Genomic DNA, 21,096 nt, shown 5'->3' with positions numbered 1-21,096 from the left:
ATTTAATTAGTCTCACTTTGATCACCAAATAATACTAGATTAATACTTGATCAAATACTAATTAAATAACACTATTATTAATATATTAGAACTTATAATATATTAATAATCATAAGTGCCATATTCTCTCATTTAGTCTATCCAAGTATTGCAATGCCATGCAACCCAAATGGACCATGCCGGGTCGGATCAAGTACATACCAAATAAAGTTATGGACTTAGACACTATATCCAACATTCTCCCACTTGGATAAGTCTAATAACTATATTTGCAAATATGACTTCAAAATCCGACTAGCAATCATAGCTCTTTTAAAGTCTCTCGGAACTGAGATGATGATGATACGCCATTTAAGATAAGTGATCATATAATCCTCTGCTCTCATGATATCAGCCGGACAAACACATGGAACATGGTCTTACCTATTGTCCAGCATTTGTTTCTCGATCTCCGATTTGTTTCGACATAGAACTAAATTGAACAAATCAATTAGGTTCTGACCGGGCCCGGTACATAGGTCAAAACCAAATCATCGAGGGGCCCAGATATCGCTTCTATTTCTAGAAGGAAAAGATAAACTTCGACTGATATGCTTGTACTAACTACTTGTTGAATTACTCACAAAGGCACGGTTTATAACATCGAGTTACCAATGCGTTTTCGTACAATCAATGAATAACCAACTCATAGTCAACAACTCATATCTCTAGGTTTAAAGATTTATATGATATTACCGTCTCACGATCACTCGAGATAAATTCCATGAAGTGATGCAAGTGAGCGTGGGTTCAATCCAATACTCAGCCCTTATGAGTACTCATGAATGTTGTAGCAACCATTGCATTGTCTAAAGCACTTTAGACAAATCATACAAGCCAAATTCATGACAGTCTTGAATCAATACTTACTTCCAAAGTTTTACCGACTGTGGATGGTTTAATAATATGATATATACCATAACATAATTATTCTGGAAGTAAAAACATGCAAAATTGAAACATAGTAAACAATCAACACAAGATAGTAACACCTTACTCATAAATAAATAACAAATTTTATTTATCATCAAATGTCAATTACATTTTACAAGTTTCAGGAATCTAATTATTGAAACTAATATCATCCTTCAGCCCAATGCGCCTTGCATGTTGTAAATGCTTAACCCTGCTCAGTCCCTTCGTGAGGGGATCTGCCGGGTTCTCATCTGATGATACCCTCTTTGCCACGAGGAGTCCTTCTTCTATTCTATGTCTAATGAAATGGTATTTTCTGTTAATGTGCCTAGATCTCCCGTGATCTCTTGGTTCTTTAGCCAAAGCAACCTCACTTTCACTGTCACAGAAAATTTCCATTGGCTCCTTTATAGCTGGTACAACTCCAAGGTCTCCGATGAAGTTCTTCAGCCATATCGCCTCTTTTGCTGCCTCGCTTAATGCTATGTACTCTGATTCACAAGTCGAACCAGCTACTGTCTCCTGCTTGGAAATTTTCCAAGTAATTTCTCCTCCATTTAGGATAAAGACCCAGCATGACTGAGAGCGGAAATTATCCTTATCAGTTTGAAAGCTAGCATCACTATATCCTTCCACTTTCAAGTCATCACTGCCTCCGAGGGTAAGGACCCAGTCCTTAGTCCTCCGTAAATACTTGAGAATGTTCTTTACCGCTGTCCAGTGTGCCTTGCTAGGATTCCCTTCATATCTACTGACCATGCTCAAAGCAAAGGCCACATCCGGGCGAGTACAAGTCATAGCATACATGATCGAGCCCACAGCTTAAGCATGTGGTTTCTGACTCATTTCAACTATCTCAGCCTCTGTACTCGGACTCTGAGTCTTGCAACATAAGTTACCCAATTAATACAAATAATCAACTTTAATCATATAAGGAAGTTATTATCTAATTAATTGGTAATTATCTTGTGTTTTATCAAGGAGATACTCAAAAATATGAATAAAATCGGATTTTAATGATCTAAAACAGATAAGGCAAGTATCCATGAGAAAAACAGCAAGAAATCCCAAAATCCCCTCTTTCTGACGCATGAACTCGCTGAGTACCCATATGGACTCGCTGAGTAGGGCCTACTCGCCGAGTCCACAATGGGACTCGCCGAGTCCATCAGGCAGGCTCACAAAAATCGAATTTTTCAAGCATGAACAAATTAACAAGGCAACAATACAATAGAAACCAACCATGCTCTGATACCACTGATGGGTTTTAGCTATAAGAACATCCTATGTGCTCATACAAACCCTAATGCTTGGATCTAGGTTTCTCTATTGTACATGCAATTTATCCAAGACTATAAACCCTAGATCTAGCATATGATAATCAATATAACATCAAATTAGGGTTTAGATCATACCTTGATTGTTATGTAGCAATAACAATCTCAAATCTTCTTTGTAATGACTTTAGAAAGCTTAGAGTCACAAATGTCACTCCTTTAATGGTTCACAAACACCAAGAGCAAGAGGACGAAGAAGAGAAGAGAAGGAGGCTGCCCAGAACGTGTGGAAACTCTAGAAGGAAGCTTGTTTTCGTTTTTGGGGCATAAGGGCTCTATATATAGTGAGGCTATTAGGGTTATCTAACAAGGAAACCCTAATTTGGATGCTTAAGCCCTAAGCAACCCATGGACCCCTTTACTTAAGTCCTTGGACGATTTCCAATGGGTTTCCCCATATATATCGTCCAACCTTATAATATAAGGCAATCCATAGCCCAATTGAAATTATCTTATAATTACAATTCCAGTCCCTTAAGTTTAATTAATCTCTTTTAGTCACAAACTTAATTCTTATTAATTCTTGACTAATATTAATTAAACAATATGATTTCTCCTTTAATATATTATTCCCATAATATATTAATAAATCATATTTAATCCTTTCTCTCCATAATTCATCCTGTCAAGTTGCTTTGGTGAAGGCAACCTAAAAGGACCATGTACCATCGGATCAAGTACATACCAAAATAGTTATGGACTTAGACACTAATCCAACATTTACGCCCCGCGTAATTCACAAGTACGCCAAGTGTAGTAGCCAAATATGCGTTACACCCAACGTAATCTTTATGTACGCCCCGCGCAACGACTGGCATCCGGATAACCTCATCGCGTATAAATCTTCACTACGCCCAGCGTAATTCAACTTACGCACAGCGTACGTAAGTCGGTTACAAGGGTTAAAGAAGGCGATTATCAGCTAACCAGAGGGGGGATTCGACTTCTAACCTAATTTAGTCGATAATTAACTTCTGTTAAGCCGCTTTGAAGGCCTAGAAGGCGGCCGAAAGGCCGTTAAGCTAACGGGAGCGGAGATCGGAAGGGTTGGAGAGCGGATACATGTCGGTAATCATATGGGTTGTTAACGTGACCATGTCTAGCATTCCATTGTGATACTATTATGTGTTTAGTTTCTGATTTAGGTGTAAAAACCTTTTACTTTGTGTTTATGATTGAATGAAACTTTGATTATTAGACTAATTGCTATGTTGAATTGTATGTTTATGTTTAATTTATCTTGCCAAGCATGTTAAAAGATCCTTACGTGTTAATGATAATTATTTGCTGTTAATTATTAAGTAAATTGAGTTGTATGAACATCTGCTTGATTGCTTGTCTCTTATGATTTTGATGACCATCAAGATTATAAGTCTAGGAATAATGAATGTGAAACTAGGATTAACTTGGAAATAAGTAAGTTAATGTGTGAGCCTTGTTTCATGACCATCAACAAGAGGTTAATTGAACGACCAATTTGATTAACTATATTTACAAGTCTTGCTTGATACGAACTGAACACTAGGAAGCATGTTAGTTTAATCAACTGATCACTGTTTGAATTGACTTGTTTGCTAAAGGATTAGTTATAGTGAACGCGAATCTAATCATTTTAGGAATCGGTGAACATGAATAAATGAATTTGTGTATGCAATTGTCTATGTTTTTAAGGTGTAATTTATCTAAACCAAAGTACCTGAAGAGATTTGCTTTCCTGTTAGTTTATCGAGAGTTGTTAATTAATTGTTCGTTTGAGATTTATTAAACTACTTCTTTATTCTTTTCGTGTGACCTGTAACCTATAATCAAATATTTTAAATTAATTCACCACCGTTCCCTGTGATCGACACCCGACTTACGTAAGCTATACTGTAATCTAACTAGGTACACTGCCTATAAGTGCATAGTTAGTCTAAGTTTGTTAGGTTATAAATATTAAAATTAGTGGATACTTTTGTGCACATCAAGTTTTTGGCGCCGTTGCCGGGGATCGGCTTGTAATTAATTTTGTTCATTTGATTATTCATTATTTGTTTTTAGTTAGTTTTTAGTTTTTGTTTTATTTTCTTTGATATCATTTCACTTGTCGGGAAGGTTCTTGTTGTTAGTTGCAGGAATTTGGGATCGTACACATTGTTTGACTTTACCTTTTGCATGGGTTTCGAGAATGCAAGCGATTAGGGAATTCTTGACCTGCTTATCCTACTACTTTGTTGATTTGTCCAACTCAATCCATGAGGCGTAGTATAGCAAGGCGTATTGTGGTGGTTAAGTACTACTTTGTTGATTTGTCCAACTCAATCCATGAGGCGTAGTATAGCAAGGTGTATTGTGGTGGTTAAGTGGAAGACCGAGCTCTTGCTGTTCTTGACTAGTTAGGTCACTTCTTGTTCTACTTTTAGTTAAAGGTGCGAAGAAAACAAAGGAAATATTCTAACGGGTCCCGAAAGTGATTGTTTTCGCAAACCAATTCTTGCGTGCAAAGGTTTTGATCAACCGTTGTTGTTTGATCTCTACAAAAACAAGTGATCATGACGTCTTAATTTTTTTTAAATGTCACTCATCGGAAAGTCATGGTTGTGTTGAAGCAATTAAAAGAAAAAAATAATTATATTATAAGTCCCCAAATTAATGAATGGAAAAAGGAATTTCAAATAGGGAAAAGGAAATATTTCAGTTAAGATTACGCCCAACGTAATTTTAATTTACGCCAAGCGTAATGAACCTCTGATCGTGGATGCTTTTTCTCGGAGTTGGGGTTACGCCTAGCGTAACTTTGCGTTACGCCCAACGTAAATCGACGACCAGGTAATATCATTTTACCCTTTGACTTTTTTTGTTATTCTTTCAAACTCCTCTTCTTCGCATACGCTGTGACGGCAAGCTCTCCCAAAGAATCTCGATTTTTCTTCTTTTCTTGTAAAATTCAACACAAAGATTATGGCTCGAAGAACTCAAAGGACCAACCCACCCGAGGACGTGACCGATCACCGTTTCTTGCAATTTCCGCAAACTCTGAACGATGCAACTCGGGCACGATATGTCAACAATCTGAGTCTGCTTCTCACTAAGGAGATCGACATAGCACCTTCATTTGACTGGGAATTGGCGACCCAGACTGGACTTGCTGTGCTGATCCAAGATTTTTTGCAATACACGCACTCGGACGCGAGTGGAGAGCATTTGTTCGTATGTCAGGGATGGGCACGCTTGTTCAGGATCCAGGAGCCTGTTTATCGGGAATTTTTTCTGGAGTTTTACGCTACAGTTTCCTATGACCCTAGGAAGACACCCGGTCATAGGACAACCTTTGCCTTCAGAATGGGGGGGGGGGTGTGAGCCGGGAGTGCAGTGTCATAGAGCTTGCGACTCGAGTGGGGATATATACAACAGATGAGACAAGGAGTGTCCACTTCCCGACATTCCTTGCTGATTTTCTCACGGACCAGCCAGATGACTATAACGAAAACACTTTTTGGGCCGAGATTACAGGAGGAGTATATACGCCATCTACTGCACGGGGGAGGATGATTCGGTCTACTACATACAGATTGCTGCACCATTTGATTTCCATATCTCTCACGCACCATAAGAACAGTGGGAGAGTGCCTTCGACAGACTTGTATTTCTTATGGGCACTTGTTACTCCAGGGAGGCACCTGAACCTTCCAGTTGCTTTAGCCGCATATTTGGGTAAGAGGGCCAGGGGACTTTGGGAGGATAACCCGATTTGTGGGGGGCATTTTATCATGCGATTAGCTCGATCACATCAGTTGTTGACGCGTGGGATCACGAGATCGATGGTGTTTCATGATATGAGGCCGATGAGCCTTCAGTTATTAGATTCGATGCGTGTACTTGAGCGGGGCGGAGATGGTGTCTTACGGGTACGACCAGATGACGTGGCGGACGAGGAGGGTGCCGTCGAGCCACAACCGAGACGGGTCCAGCGGCGTAGACCTACTCCTCGGGGAGCGTAGCAGGGACCTGAGACGGAGATTGATATGCGTTACTTAGCTCAGCGCATTGACCGTATTGACATGGGGTTCAGAACCTTGGTCGATATGTTGCACACGTGGAGAGAAAACAGCAGTGGTATGGGGATGCATTGACCGCATTCTTTGCCCACCAGGGGTTTCAGTACTCGGTTCATTTCCCTCCAACATTCCAGCCACGACATGATGGAGCCGATACTTTTGGGACACAGCAGCATGATGACGAAGATGTTGAGTGATTTAGTTATCCTTTTTATTTTTTATTTTTTGTGTTATTTTTAGTTTAGTATTATTATTTTTATTTGGTATGTAACTAAACTTCAATTTAGGGTGTTTTACTTTTGTTTTCCATGTTGATGCTCTTTGGTTGTTTAGATCTCTACAGAATTTTCGCCCTTAGAAAGTTGGCAGTAAGTTCAGCAGCTAGGTCCGACTGTTCCTAGAGAGAGCCGTGTGAGAGTTCGAAGATTATAGTCAAGACCCATAATTTGTCATAAGTGTGGGGTGCATATTGATTTCGTGAGAGATTATTTAGAAGATTGGCATTTTTACGATATTTTGACTCTTATGATATGGATGAGTTGTTCCCACACCATAGAGTTTTATTTCGACGCGAGGAAGAAGTATCATCCCGGCTGCCACGACATGGTTGACACTTTCCTATGTTGTGGGGGATTTTTCATCGCGAGAAGAGGATGTCATTCTTGACGAGATGACGTGGTCGACACTTTCCCACGTCATGGTTATTACACATTGCATTTGTTTGCAATCTTTTGCACCACATTTTTGAAGTCGGTAGTCTTGATTTTATTGGCGAATTTAGAAGCAGCAGTTCAAGTTTTCAGTCTTTCAGCAATATATGAAGCAACTTGTAGCAGCCCCATTCGATCTCGACACAACTACCCAGGGGAGTCTGTTCCTTTTTCTCTCTTTTTATGGTCTTAATTCGTTTTAGCATACAATGAGGGCATTGTATGAAATAAGTGTGGGGTAGGGGGTCGGTAAAAGTAAATTAAAATTAAAAGAAAAATGAAATTGTTAGATTTAGGATATTTAAAAAAAAACTTGAAATAATAGTATAATTTAGAAAAATCTAGTGATAATTTAAATTTTGCTAATATTGTATGAGATGATCCAATGAGAACTCAAATATTTAGTTGAGCCAATACACGTTATAGTGCATTTGTGGCCTCCCTTATTTTAGTGAAATCATGGAACAAAAACATAACCTCGCTTGGTTTGAGGGACACAATATGTTTAGCAACCTAAACCTGAAATGTATCCAGGAAAATTATTATCGTTAACCAATAAAGGTTGAAGCTGAGCGCCCCTGCTTAAGCATGTAGGTTTTGAGTGAAAAAGTGAGGTACATGTAAAAAAAAAGAGAGAATCGCAAGAAAAGTTTGAAGAATTTTGGAGCAACTAAAGTGAAGATCAAAAGTTCAAAATTCCAAGAGTTCAAAAATTGAAGATACCAGAAATCAAATCAAATAAGGTGGTGAATTCAAAGAAATCAAAGATCAAATTATAAAGAAAGTGGAGAATTCAAAAAAGCTCCATAGTGGTATCATAAATTGTAATTCTAGATTATGTATGCTTGGGTTGCTCAACTAAAAATACCTTGAGGATAAGGAAGTTTTATACGGATGGATTCGGAGGGTTGCATAAAATGAGCATTGTTCGGAAAAAGTGGGCGAGTGTTTATGAAGATTGTGAGTATTTAAAGTATGGGGGGGGGGGGTACTTTAGGAAAATTTTAGACACAAATGCATGCGTTGCGGTCTTGACATAATGGTTGAGTTTTAAATGGATTGTTTAGTGCGATATTGGTAAAATAAAAGTAAATTTGCTTAATGGCAAGCAATGGCTAAGTGTGGGGTATTTTGATATGTGTATTTTTATATATATTTTTATGCATTATATCTTAATATTTAGGCATTTATTATTCTCTTTAAGAACTAAAAAGTACTTATAATGCTTTGAATTATTACTTGCAGCTATTCGTTGTCGATAGAGCACAAAAGAAAAGATTGAAGCGGAAATCGGGCTTAGAGGCTAAAAGAAAGGAAAATTGCTGGAGGAGCCGTTTACGCCCCGCGTAATTCACAAGTACGCCAAGTGTAGTAGCCAAATACGCGTTACGCCCAACGTAATCTTTATGCATGCCCCGCTTAACGAATGGCATCCGGATAACCTCATCGTGTATAAATCTTCACTACGCCCAGCGTAATCCGACTTACGCCCAACGTACGTAAGTCGGTTACAAGGGTTATAAAAGGCGATTATCAGCTAACCAGAGGGGGGGATTCGACTTCTAACCTAATTTAGTCGATAATTAACTTCTGTTAAGCCGCTTTGAGGGCCTAGAAGGCGGACGGAAGGCCGTTAAGCTAACGAGAGTGGAGATCGGAAGGGTTGGAGAGCAGATACATGTCGGTAATCATATGGGTTGTTAACGTGACCATGTCTAGCATTCCATTGTGATACTATTATGTGTTTAGTTTCTGATTTAGGTGTAAAAACCTTTTACTTTGTGTTTATGATTGAATGAAACTTTGATTATTAGACTAATTGCTATATTGAATTGTATGTTTATGTTTAATTTATCTTGCCAAGCTTGTTAAAAGATCCTTACGTGTTAATGATAATTATTTGCTGTTAATTATTAAGTAAATTGAGTTGTATGAACATCTGCTTGATTGCTTGTCTCTTATGATTTTGATGACCATCAAGATTATAAGTCTAGGAATAATGAATGTGAAACTAGGATTAACTTGGAAATAAGTAAGTTAATGTGTGAGCCTTGTTTCATGACCATCAACAAGAGGTTAATTGAACGACCAATTTGATTAACTATATTTACAAGTCTTGCTTGATACGAACTGAACACTAGGAAGCATGTTAGTTTAATCAACTGATCACTGTTTGAATTGACTTGTTTGCTAAAGGATTAGTTATAGTGAACGCGAATCTAATCATTTTAGGAATCGGTGAACATGAATAAATGAATTTGTGTATGCAATTGTCTATGTTTTTAAGGTGTAATTTATCTAAACCAAAGTACCTGAAGAGATTTGCTTTCCTGTTAGTTTATCGAGAGTTGTTAATTAATTGTTCGTTTGAGATTTATTAAACTACTTCTTTATTCTTTTCGTGTGACCTGTAACCTATAATCAAATATTTTAAATTAATTCACCACCGTTCCCTGTGATCGACACTCGACTTACCTAAGCTATACTGTAATCTGACTAGGTACACTGCCTATAAGTGCATAGTTAGTCTAAGTTTGTTAGGTTATAAATATTAAAATTAGTGGGTACTTTTGTGCACATCAGTTACTGCCTATAAAATGGTGGTTTAATGGGTGTCCACTCTCACCCACCGCTTCCTTGACTGGTGGAGGGTCGTTAGCCGAACGGGTAGGACAAAGACTATAATTCTCATTAAAAGTATAATGATAAATATAAAGTAATTAAACCTTTTATAAATTCTCGATCTTAGTTACTTTAGGAAAATGTGAAATTGATGCTAATCTATGAAATTACACTTTGCACCTTACCAAGTTGTTAATGGAGCGTGTGTGGTTAACCGGCACATTAACTTGGACTAGTAAGGGTAGCAAAGGGTAGCTTAACGTTTATCATAAGGTCAATGGAGCGTGTGTGGTTAACTGGCACATTGATTAAGGTGATAATTGACATTGAGAGTACCAAGTGCATTTGCATGGTTATTCACACCTTGTTTGTGATCATCGGTATCCCAGTCACAAACCTGAAGGACATAATCGAGATTTAAACATGCCATTGAACTATTTAATGAATCTGAAAGGATCTAGGAGTTTCAAATCCAATAAAAACTTAATTAAGACATTTCGTTTTTCATAGTGGAAATTGGTAAATCGTCATTTACCTACCTTCAAATATTTTGCAAGTTGGATTACGACATCCCTCTTCCTAATTGTAAAGTATTGTGTTGGGTCCTAGCCTTAATATTTCATTTTGGGTGTTATATTAAGGACTCTTTATCTAATCTAAAATTTGCCTTTCTTTCTTTTCAAATGTCTTCCAACACTGCTTCTGGCTCAAACCCTACTGGCTCCTTCTCTCTCATGAACCTTTGTGGGAGAGTCATCTTTGATGGTTCCAACTTCAATGATTAGATTAGGATCATCATGATGGTCACTCGCTACGAGGACAAAAAATATGTCCTAGAAAAGGAGCTAAAGGAAATTGATGAGTCTACTGCTACTCCTCAGGAGATTGCTGATTTTAGGGCACATGAGAAAGATGCCACCAAGGTAGCTTGTATCATGCTTGCCACCATGTCTCCTGAACTCCAATAGTCCTATGAGGACTTCTACCCTTTTAAGATGCACCAGGACCTGATGGAGAGATACCATCAGAGTGCTCGTCAAGAGTGGTATGAAATCATCTGCTCCATGATTACAACAAAGATGAAGGATGGTGAACCTATCATGGGCCACTTGCAGAAAATGCAAAGATTTGTGGACCGTCTGCTCAAATTGAATGTCGACTTTGATGAGGAGCCGACTATAGATATTATTCTACACTCCTTACCTCCATGTTATGATCAGTTCTACATGATTTATCATATGAACAAGGATGAAGTCACTCGGAGCAAGCTTCAAGGCCATTTGAGGACTGCCGAAAGTGGTCTCAAAGGTAAATCTGTTGTAACCACTCCTACTTCTAATGCCCCTATTCTGGAAATTAGGCAAGGTAAGGGAAAGAAGAGGAAGGCTCCTTCCATGAGCCACAAGGGAAAGTCTCTTGATGGATCTTCTTCAAGTGGAACCAAAGGAGGTTCTGCTACTCCCTCAACCATCCCAAAAGAAGTAGAGTGTTTTTATTGCCATGAAAAGGGCACTAGAAGCGAAGCTGCCCTAAATACTTGCAGGATGTCAAGGATGGGAAGGTTAAACCCACCCATGCAGGTATTTATTCTATTCTATCTAAAAACTCATCACATACTACCTCTTAGGTGCTTGACACAGGTTGTGGATTTCACATTTGTTTTGATGTGTAGGGCCTAAAAAGAAGTAAGGATGTGAAGCACGAGAAGATAAACTTGATCATCATGGGGAATAGGAAGGTTTCACCTGTCACCAAGATTGTAGTTTACTCTTTATTTCTTAGTAGTGGGTTAGAAATAGATTTGAATAATTGTTGCTACTCGTCTGATATGGCGAGAAATATTATTTCCTTTCATGGTTTGTACAAACAAGGTTTCACATTTTCGTTTGATAATGAAATCGGTGCAATAAATGCTTATTATAATGGTGTTTTTTTATTTTAGAGCATTACCTTGTAATGGTGTGTATGAAATTGTGATGATTGTAGACAACTTAGGAAATAATGTGTTGCATATCGATTCTTCTAATGATTTGGATAAGGCATCCCTATGACATTGTCGTCTTGGACATGTCAACAAGAAGCGCATAGGCGAACTCCAGAAGGCTGGAGTTTTGGAGTCATTTGACTTAAGGTCGGATGACACTTGAGAGTCTTGTTTGCTTGGAAAAATGACTAAGTGACCCTTCACTGGTTCATGTGAAAGGGGTGAGGGTTTGTTTATCTCATACACACCGATGTGTGTGGGCCCTTCAGAACCACCACAAGGGATGCTAACCACTTCTATGTGACTTTTATTGATGATTAAAACAAATATGGCTATATCTACTTAGTCAAGCATAAGTTAGAAACCTTTGAGAAATTCAAAGAGTTTAAACAATTAGTGGAGAATCAGTTGGGCAGGAAGATAAAGATGCTCCGATCCGATCGGGGTGGTGAGTATCTTAGTATCGAATTCCTGGACTATCTTAAGGAGTGTGGAATTTTTTCACAGTTGACACCACCTAGGACACCACAGCTTAATAGTGTGGCTGAGAGGCGCAACCAAACCTTGTTAGACATGGTCTATTCCATGATGAGTCGATCTTCATTACCAATATCATTCTGAGGGCATGCCTTGGAGACTGCCGCCCATATCCTTAATCGAGTCCCAACTAAGAAGGTTGCCAAAACACCTAACGAGATGTGGACAAAGAAGGTTCTCTCATTAGCACACATCAAAGTTTTGGGTTGTGAGGCTTTCAAGAGGCGTGAGACTCACAACAAGCTCGAACCTCAGAGTGAGCGTTGTATTTTCATCGGCTACCCACAAAAGTCCTTTGGATATCTCTTCTATAGATCGAGTGACAATGTTGTGACATCCCCATTTTCACGGCCAGAAAAGACTGTTTTTGTTTATGCTTTATAAAAATCAGAGTATCTCTTTTAAGAAAAATGTTGCAGAATTTGTTCCCAAAAAAACATGATAATTACATTATCAAGGCATTTCCGAGGAAATGTATTTTTATTCATTTTACAACATTTGGGATGTCATTGCCAATACAGAAACATAAGCATAAACAGAACTTACATTCATTATCACTAGTGATTTATATCTCCTTCATCTCTCACTGTAATGTGACTTCATATCAACACCTGTGATATAAATAAACTGAGTGGGTCAGGTTGGGAAACCTGGTGAGTACATAGGGATTTCAATCCCACAATGTTATATCATATATATAATTTAGAACTCACAAAATATACAATTTCACCATATATGTATAAGCAACTCTTATCCCGCCCCGTCGATCCTCACAATGAGACTATCCATACTCTCAAACGTAAGATTAACCGTTTTACCTAATCCATACTCCCGGATCAGAAATGAACGGCTTTACCTAATACATACTCTCAGATTAATGATGAATGGTTAAGCCTAATCCATACTCTCGGACCAGGGACGAATGACTAATCCATACTCTCGGATTCATGATGAATGATTATGCCTAATCTATACCCTCGGACTAGGGACGGATGACTAATCCATGCTCTCGGATTAATCACGAATGAATATGCCTAATCCATACTCTCGGACTAGGGATGAATGACTATGTCCAATCCTAGCTCACGAATCGATGACATATTCTAAAGTTCTATTCTCTGAGTATAACTCACTTGTACTCGTAAGAAAATACTACCCAATATTCCTCATAATTAATTTAGGTTTACTCTTTATCCTAAATCATCATATAATCAGATATGTTCTTTAACACGTATTTCAGGCAACATCAATTAACTCGCACATAAACATATAATTAATATATCAATCAATACTTGTATTAAAATCATGTTCATGAAAGAGACAATGCACTCACCTGAAAAAGGTGGTGATCCTGCCTTCGAACAACGCTTCGTTATCTCAAAACAATTATCCCTTGATAAAACCTAGTATCAATATCACTAGGGTTTAGTCTAACGTTAACCGCGACTAATTAATAGTCTAGCTATTATTATTATTATTATATAAGCGTTAAACAATGCTCTATATAACTCATAATAATAGCCCAAATAATTATTTTAAGGACCTAATAACATTACTATAATTATTTAAAAGTTATATTAAAAATTGCATAGGCGTAGCTCACTTACATCGGGTTTTAAAGGAAACCGGACTTTACTTGGAGCAGCGTTTCGAAACCGAAAGACCCTTTTTCTCGGGGCTCCGGAAGCCTCAGGGCTTCCTTCGGGTGCTAGGGGTTTTATCTAGGGTTTAAGAGGGTTTAGGAGAGCTAGAGAGAGAAAGAAACTAGAGAGAGAAGTGAGAAATGCGTGAAAAAGTCGGAACCCTCACCCCCCTTTTATAGCCTGCGAGGCCTCGGACTACGCTGGGCGTAATCCTTGGCTACGCGGGGCGTAACTTCGGATAGGGTTGCCACCTCGGATCCAGCTGTCTCACACTCGTCGGAAGGAAAAGGCCGAAGGTACGCGGGGCGTAATGCGAGGCTACGTGGCATAATCCGAAGCGAAGCCTTGGTCAGCAAGCAACGGCTCAGAAGCGGCCACGTCATCAACTTCTTGCAGATTTCACAATTTTACACTCCGACTTCTAAAAATCATATATTTCGCATACGTGCTCCGTTTTCGATGTTCTTTATATCCAAGCGAAGGTGGGAACGTACTCTACAACTTTCGTTTAGACTCCATCGGCTAATTTTGATTTATTTTAGAAGTTATATTATTAACAGACCATGACACGATTGGTCCATTAAAAATTCATAAATTCTTCATCCGACGTCCGTTTTCATCTATCTTTTTATCGTTATGCTACTATTAATGAGATCTTCGATTCTCGTTTAGGTTGTGTCGGCTAAAAACCGCTCGATCTAATATTCGAATTTCGGGCTGTACATTGCTAAGCCAAAAATTCGAAAAATCATAACTTCTTCATACGAAGTCAGATTCGAGCGTTCTTTTTATGGACGCTCTCGGTTTAACGTTTTCTATGACTATTGTTTATATTGCTAAGGCTAAAACTCGCTTTATCGTAAATTCAATATTTACGTTTCCCGGTATCGTGCCGGTTCCGTCGCGAAACTTCGACGGGTCATAACTTCTTCATTATAACTCGGATTTCGGCATTCTTTATATGTAGGGAAACCTTGTGACATATTCTAAAAATTGGTTAAGATTATTTATTCTAAATAATTATTTGTCGAAAAGTCATTTTCGACACTTATTGCCTCTAAATTGACTAGCCCGGATCTGCGGGCGTTACAAATGTTGTCTTCGTTCCGAGGAGAGCATTCTTTCGTGAGAGAGAGCTCGTATTGCAAAGGGACAGTGGGAGGAAAATTAACCTTGAAAAGATTCAAGAGTCAGGCGGTGAAGGTTCCTCAAACACTAGTGATCAACCCGAGGAGGAAACTCCTGTTGAACCGATTGACGAGTCCGTACCTCTAAGGCGCTCCGGTAGAGTTAGCGTTCCACCTGAGTTTTATGGTTTCATATTACTGAAGAAGGTGATAGATTTATCAGTGATAGCACACTGGTAAGTCAAGAAGAACCTAACAACTATAAGGAAGCCATGGTAGGCCCCGAGTCTGCTAAATGGAAAGAGGCTATGGACAGCGAGATTCAGTCCATGTATGAAAATCAAGTTTGGAACTTGGTTGAAAATGTACCGGGTCGTAAGACAGTTGGGTGCAAATGGATCTTCAAGAAGAAGACAGACAAGGATGGGGAAGTACACACTTATAAGGCGCGACTGGTCGCGAAGGGCTTTACTCAAACTCCAGAAGTTAACTATGATGAAACCTTCTCGCCAGTAGTGAAGATTAAGTCTATTAGGGTTATGCTAGCCATTGTTGCATTTCATGACTATGAAATATGGAAAATGGATGTTAAAACCGCTTTCCTTAGTAGGAAGTTTGTTGAGGATATTTACATGAGTCAGCTAGAGGTTTTTGTTGATGCTAAGTACCTAATAAAGTGTGTAAGCTTGAGAAATCCATTTATGGATTGAACAAGCCTCTTGCATATGGAATCTTTGTTTCGATGAGAAAGTCAAAGAGTTTGGCTTTTCGAGAAGTGAGGATGAGTCCTGTGTATATGTCAGAGCTAGTGGGAGTATAGTTAGCTTTTTGGTACTGTATGTGGATGACATACTACTCATAGGAAATGACATCCCAACCTTGCAGGAGGTGAAATCCTAGCTTAGGAAGTGTTTCGCTATGAAGGACCTTGGAGAAGCTGCCTATATCCTAGGGATAAGGATATTGAGAGACAGGAGTAAGAGACTAGTTGGACTTAGTCAAAGTACCTACTTGGACAAAGTGTTGAAGAGGTTCAACATGCATAATTCCAAGAAAGGTGACTTATCGATCCAGCACAATGCCAGACTGAGAAAGGTTTAGTGTTCGAGTACAGAGGCTGAGATAATTGAGATGAGTCGATTACCATATGCTTCCGCTGTTAGCTCGATCATATATGCTATGACTTGTACTCGCCTTGATGTGGCCTTTTCTTTGAGCATGGTCGTCAAATATCAAGGGAATCCTGGGAAAGCTCATTGGACTGCGGTGAAAAACATTCTCAAGTACCTTTGGAGGACTAAGGACTGGGTCCTTACACTCGGTGGGAGTGATGAATTGAGAGTGGTGGGGTATAGTGATGCCAGCTTTCAAACCGACAGAGATAATTTACGCTCTTAGTCGGGCTGGGTGTTTACCCTGAACGGAGGAGCAATTGCTTGGAAAAGTTCCAAGTATGAGACTATAGCTGATTCAACATGCGAATCAAAGTACATAGCAACAAGCAAAGCGACAAAGGAGGCGATATGGCTGAAGAACTTCATTGGAGATCTTGGAGTTGTACCAGCAATAAAGGAGCCTGTGGAGATTTTCTGTGAAAGCGATAGTACGGTTGCCTTAGCCAAGGAACCAAGGGATCATGGCAGGTCCAGACACATTGACATGAAATATCACTTCATAAGACACAAGATGGAAGGACTCCTAGTGGCAAAGAGGGTATCATCAGATGAGAACCCGACAGATCCCTTCACAAAGGGACTGAGTAGGGTCAAGCATTTACAGCATGCGAGGCGCATTGGGCTGAGGGATGATATTAATTTTAATGATTAGATAGCTTTCAAAACTTGTAATAGTTGAAATGTAATTGACATTTGATGCTTAAATAAAAGGTGCTTTTTATTTACTAGTATGGTACCGTCTTGTGTTAATCATTTACTATTGTTTCATTTTGTATGTTTTGACTTCTAGAATAATTATAATATTCAAACTATCCACAATCGATCATACGTTGGAAGTAGTTATTGAAGCAAGACTGTCATGAATTTGGCTTGTATATTGTCAGAAATGGTTAGACATTGCTATGACAATCATGAGTACTCATAAGGTCTGAGTATCGGATTTAACCCACGCTCACGTGTATCACTTCATGGAATTTATCTTGAGTGATCATGAGATGATAATATCATATAATCTTCAAACCTAGATATATGAGTTGTTGGTTATGAGTTGGCCGTACATTGATAGTACGAAAACGCATCGGTAACTCGATGTTATAAAACTTGTTGTTGTGTATGGTTTAGTGAATAGATAGTACAAGCATATACTGTCAAAGTTTATCTGTAACTTTTAGTCCTTGGACGATTAAAAGTGATATCTCGGGCCCCTCGATGATTTTGTTTTGACTTATGTGTCAGGCCCGGTCAAAACTAAATTGATGTGTTCGATTAAGTTCTATGTCAAACAAATCAGAAATCGGGAAACAAACTGTTGGACAATAAGATTGACTGTGTTCCATGTGTTTGTTCGGCTGATATCTTGAGATCAGAGGATTCTATGATCACTTATCTAAAATGGTACGTCTAAGTTCGACAAAGGCATTTAAGAGCCACGATTGCTAGTCGGATCCTGAAGTTATACTTACAACTATAGTTATTAGAATTATCCAAGTGGGAGACTTTTGGATAAGGTGTCTAAGTCCATAACTATATTTGCTATGTGTTTGACTCGAGAGTAGCATGGTCCATTTGTGTTGCACTTCATCAGGAAAATTTGAAGGATGGACTTTTGAAAAGAGGATAATTATCATTTATTAATATATTATAAGCTCTAATATATTAATATGAAATCATATTATTTAATTAGTATTGATCAAGAATTAATTTGGAATTAATTTTGTGATCAAAAGAGACTAATTAAATATAAGTGGTTGATTTGGTAAATCATTCATTCTTATAAAGCGGTCTAATGATCCATAGTTCTTTATGTTGGGCTAAACCCATGTGGTGACCCATGGATACTCCATGGAGGTTTTAACCCGTGGAGCATGAGGGATATGGAAGATCATTAGGGTTTACATGGTTTTAACCCTAGTTTGCCACACTATATAAGAGACCCTAAGGCTACCAAAATTGGCACCTAAGTGAACTTAGAAGAGTGTTAGCCGACTTTGCAAAGCAAGGAATTCTCTCTCTAGTTCTTCGATTTGTTGGTGGTGATTTGTGGTTCCATTTGAGGCATTCACACTATTGGTGCTAGGCTCTTAAAGCTTCAAGGTTTTCAACTACACTAAAAAGTATGTCATCTAATTAGAATTTTGTATTATAGTTACTACATTGTATGCTAGTTAGGATGATGCTTTGGAATTTTGAAAATTTTCATGTACATTAGAGAAAACATAGATCCAAAGCATCTTTGTAACACCGTAAATTTTCAAAATAATTTTTCATTTTCAAAATCACATAATGTATCACATCATAAATCAAAATCCATAATCAATTTTGTTTTCAAAAACAAATCCCAAGATCTCTACATATAAAAATCTCCATTAGTGTGTGTGTACGTGTCAAGCCGTCGCCTTCCCACGGTCCTTGCTGGTACCTGAGACATCAAACATAACAACTATAAGCATAAATGCTTAGTGAGCTCCCCAGAATACCACATACTACAAATACGCCACTCGATGCTAACCCGACCCTCTGGTCAAGATGTCTCAGCGGACCTTCCAGTCCCGCAGCTCGTCGGACCCTCTGGTCCAGTCCTAGCTCATTGGGCCCTCTGGCCCGATCTGAATCGTTGGACCCACCGGTCCGGTCTATATAGTCATACAACATACGAATAACACATAGCATACAATCTCATAAATAGCACATAATCTCATACATAGCACATAAGACCCTCTGGTCAACTCATAATACCACTCAAGGTAACGTATGGTGAGAAGACTCACCTTGCGTGTCTCGGTAACTCGTAAAGCTCTCAACCACTAGTGCTCGATCTCCCGAGCTATCGTCCTCCTACAACACAGGTGTATTTTTACTTAATACTACTTGACTCTGGCTGACCAATACCACGAAGTCAAACCAGTCAACACTGGTCAACAGTCAACCCGACTCGCCGAGTCCCTACAGGAACCCGATTCCCTCTGAATCTCTTCCAACTTACCGAGTCACTTACCCGACTCGGTTACACAGTCCTTGGTCCGAAGTCTCTAAACAACCCGCACCAACTCGCCGAGTCTGAGATTGGACTCGGCGAGTGCACTCCATGCACAACCTAAAACGACCTTCTAAGGTCAGATCCACTCTAGAAATTCATAGATCCAGTCCCCTTAAGCTTATTGACCATGTAAAGTCTGAGTCTTGGTGCTCATTAAGCATCAAATAGCTCATTAATGGAGGTTTAGCCTCAAATACATAGATCCCAATCTAAAACCTCCATGGATGCACATAAAGCTTGGGCAAGGAGGTGCTCTAGACCTCTATGGGTCTAGATTCAGAGCCATAACTCGCCAAGGGACCATGATGATGCTAGATCTAGCCACAAATGGGTTCAAAAACCCTAAATCTATATGAACATCACAATAACAAAGAAGGATTCGAATGGTACGTCAGATGTGATGTCCTGGACCTTAGCTCTTCAAGAATCCACCCCTCTCTTGCTTCCTCTTGGCTTGATCTTCTCTTCCCTTGCTAGACAATAACTCCAAGAATCAGCAATGGCTCCTTCCCTCACTTGAATCACTCAAATGCTCTAGGGTTTCACTCTGGGGACTAATGAGCGCAAATGACGGCCATAAGGCCCTTTAAATAGGCCACAAACCCGAGAAATTAGGGTTTCATTAAACAACGCAGACTCGCCGAGTCCACTAAGGCGACTCGCCGAGTCCGAGTATCAATCCGAATGAGAACCCGCGTCTTAACTCGGCGAGTCTACGCACCAACTCGCCGAGTCCCTTCTCAAAACTCAAAATAAAAGATTAATTAATATACCTGAAATCCCGGATGTTACAATTCTCCCCCACTAGAATCTGACTTCGCCCTCGAAGTCTCATTTCTGAAATAACTCTGGATGCTGCTCCCGCATCTCCCGCTCCGGTTCCCAGGTCAACTCGGATCCCTTCCGATGCTGCCACTGAACCTGTACCAGAGGCACTTCCTTGTTCCTCAGAACCTTGATTTTTCGATCCACAATCGCAACTAGTCTCTCTGTGTAGTTCAGGCTCTCATCCACCTGAATATCCTCCAACGGCACCACTGCCGACTCGTCGGCAATACATTTCCTCAACTGTGAGACATGAAAGGTATCATGGATCTGCCCCAACTTAGCAGGTAGGTCCAACCGGTAGGCTACCCTGCCTACCCTAGCAATTACCCTGAAGGGTCCAATGTACCGGGGTCCCAACTTGCCCCTCTTCCTGAATCGTATCACTCCTTTCCAAGGAGAGACCTTTAGGAGCACAAGATCATCGACCTGAAACTCGAGCTCGGACCGACGCCTGTCCGCATAACTCTTCTGGCGACTCTGCGCGGTCAACAACCTCTGCCTGACCTGCTGAATCTGCTCGATCGTCTGGAGTACAATCTCCGTGCTACCCATCACCCGCTGCCCCACCTCTCCCCAGCAGATGGGGGTGCAACACCTCCGCCCATACAACAGCTCAAAGGGTGGCATACCAATGCTCGAATGATGGCTGTTGTTATACGAAAACTCTGCTAAGGGTAGGTAGGTGTCCCAGCTCCCTCCAAAATCGAGAACGCATGCTCGGAGCATATCCTCAAGCATTTGAATCGTTCGCTCGCTCTGTCCGTCCGACTGCGGGTGGTATGCAGTACTGAAATGCAATCTCGTACCCAACTCCTCATGAAACTACTTCCAAAACCTGGAAGTAAAATGCACATCCTGGTCTGAAACAATCGACATCGGAACCCCATGCCGCGATACCACCTCTCTCACATATAATTCCGCCAATTTCTCCGCAGAAGAGCTCTCGTTGATGGCTAGAAAATGAGCGCTCTTCGTCAATCTATCCACGATCACCCAAATCGCATCAACTCCTCTCGCAGTCCTTGGCAATTTGGTGATAAAATCAGTGGTAATATGTTCCCACTTCCACTCGGGAATCTCCAACGGTTGCAGCTTACCATGCGGA

This window comes from Lactuca sativa, chromosome 8, assembly GCF_002870075.4.
Source record: "Lactuca sativa cultivar Salinas chromosome 8, Lsat_Salinas_v11, whole genome shotgun sequence".
NCBI classification, from domain to species: Eukaryota; Viridiplantae; Streptophyta; class Magnoliopsida; order Asterales; family Asteraceae; genus Lactuca; species Lactuca sativa.
Note: the sequence above shows the minus strand (reverse complement) of the source record.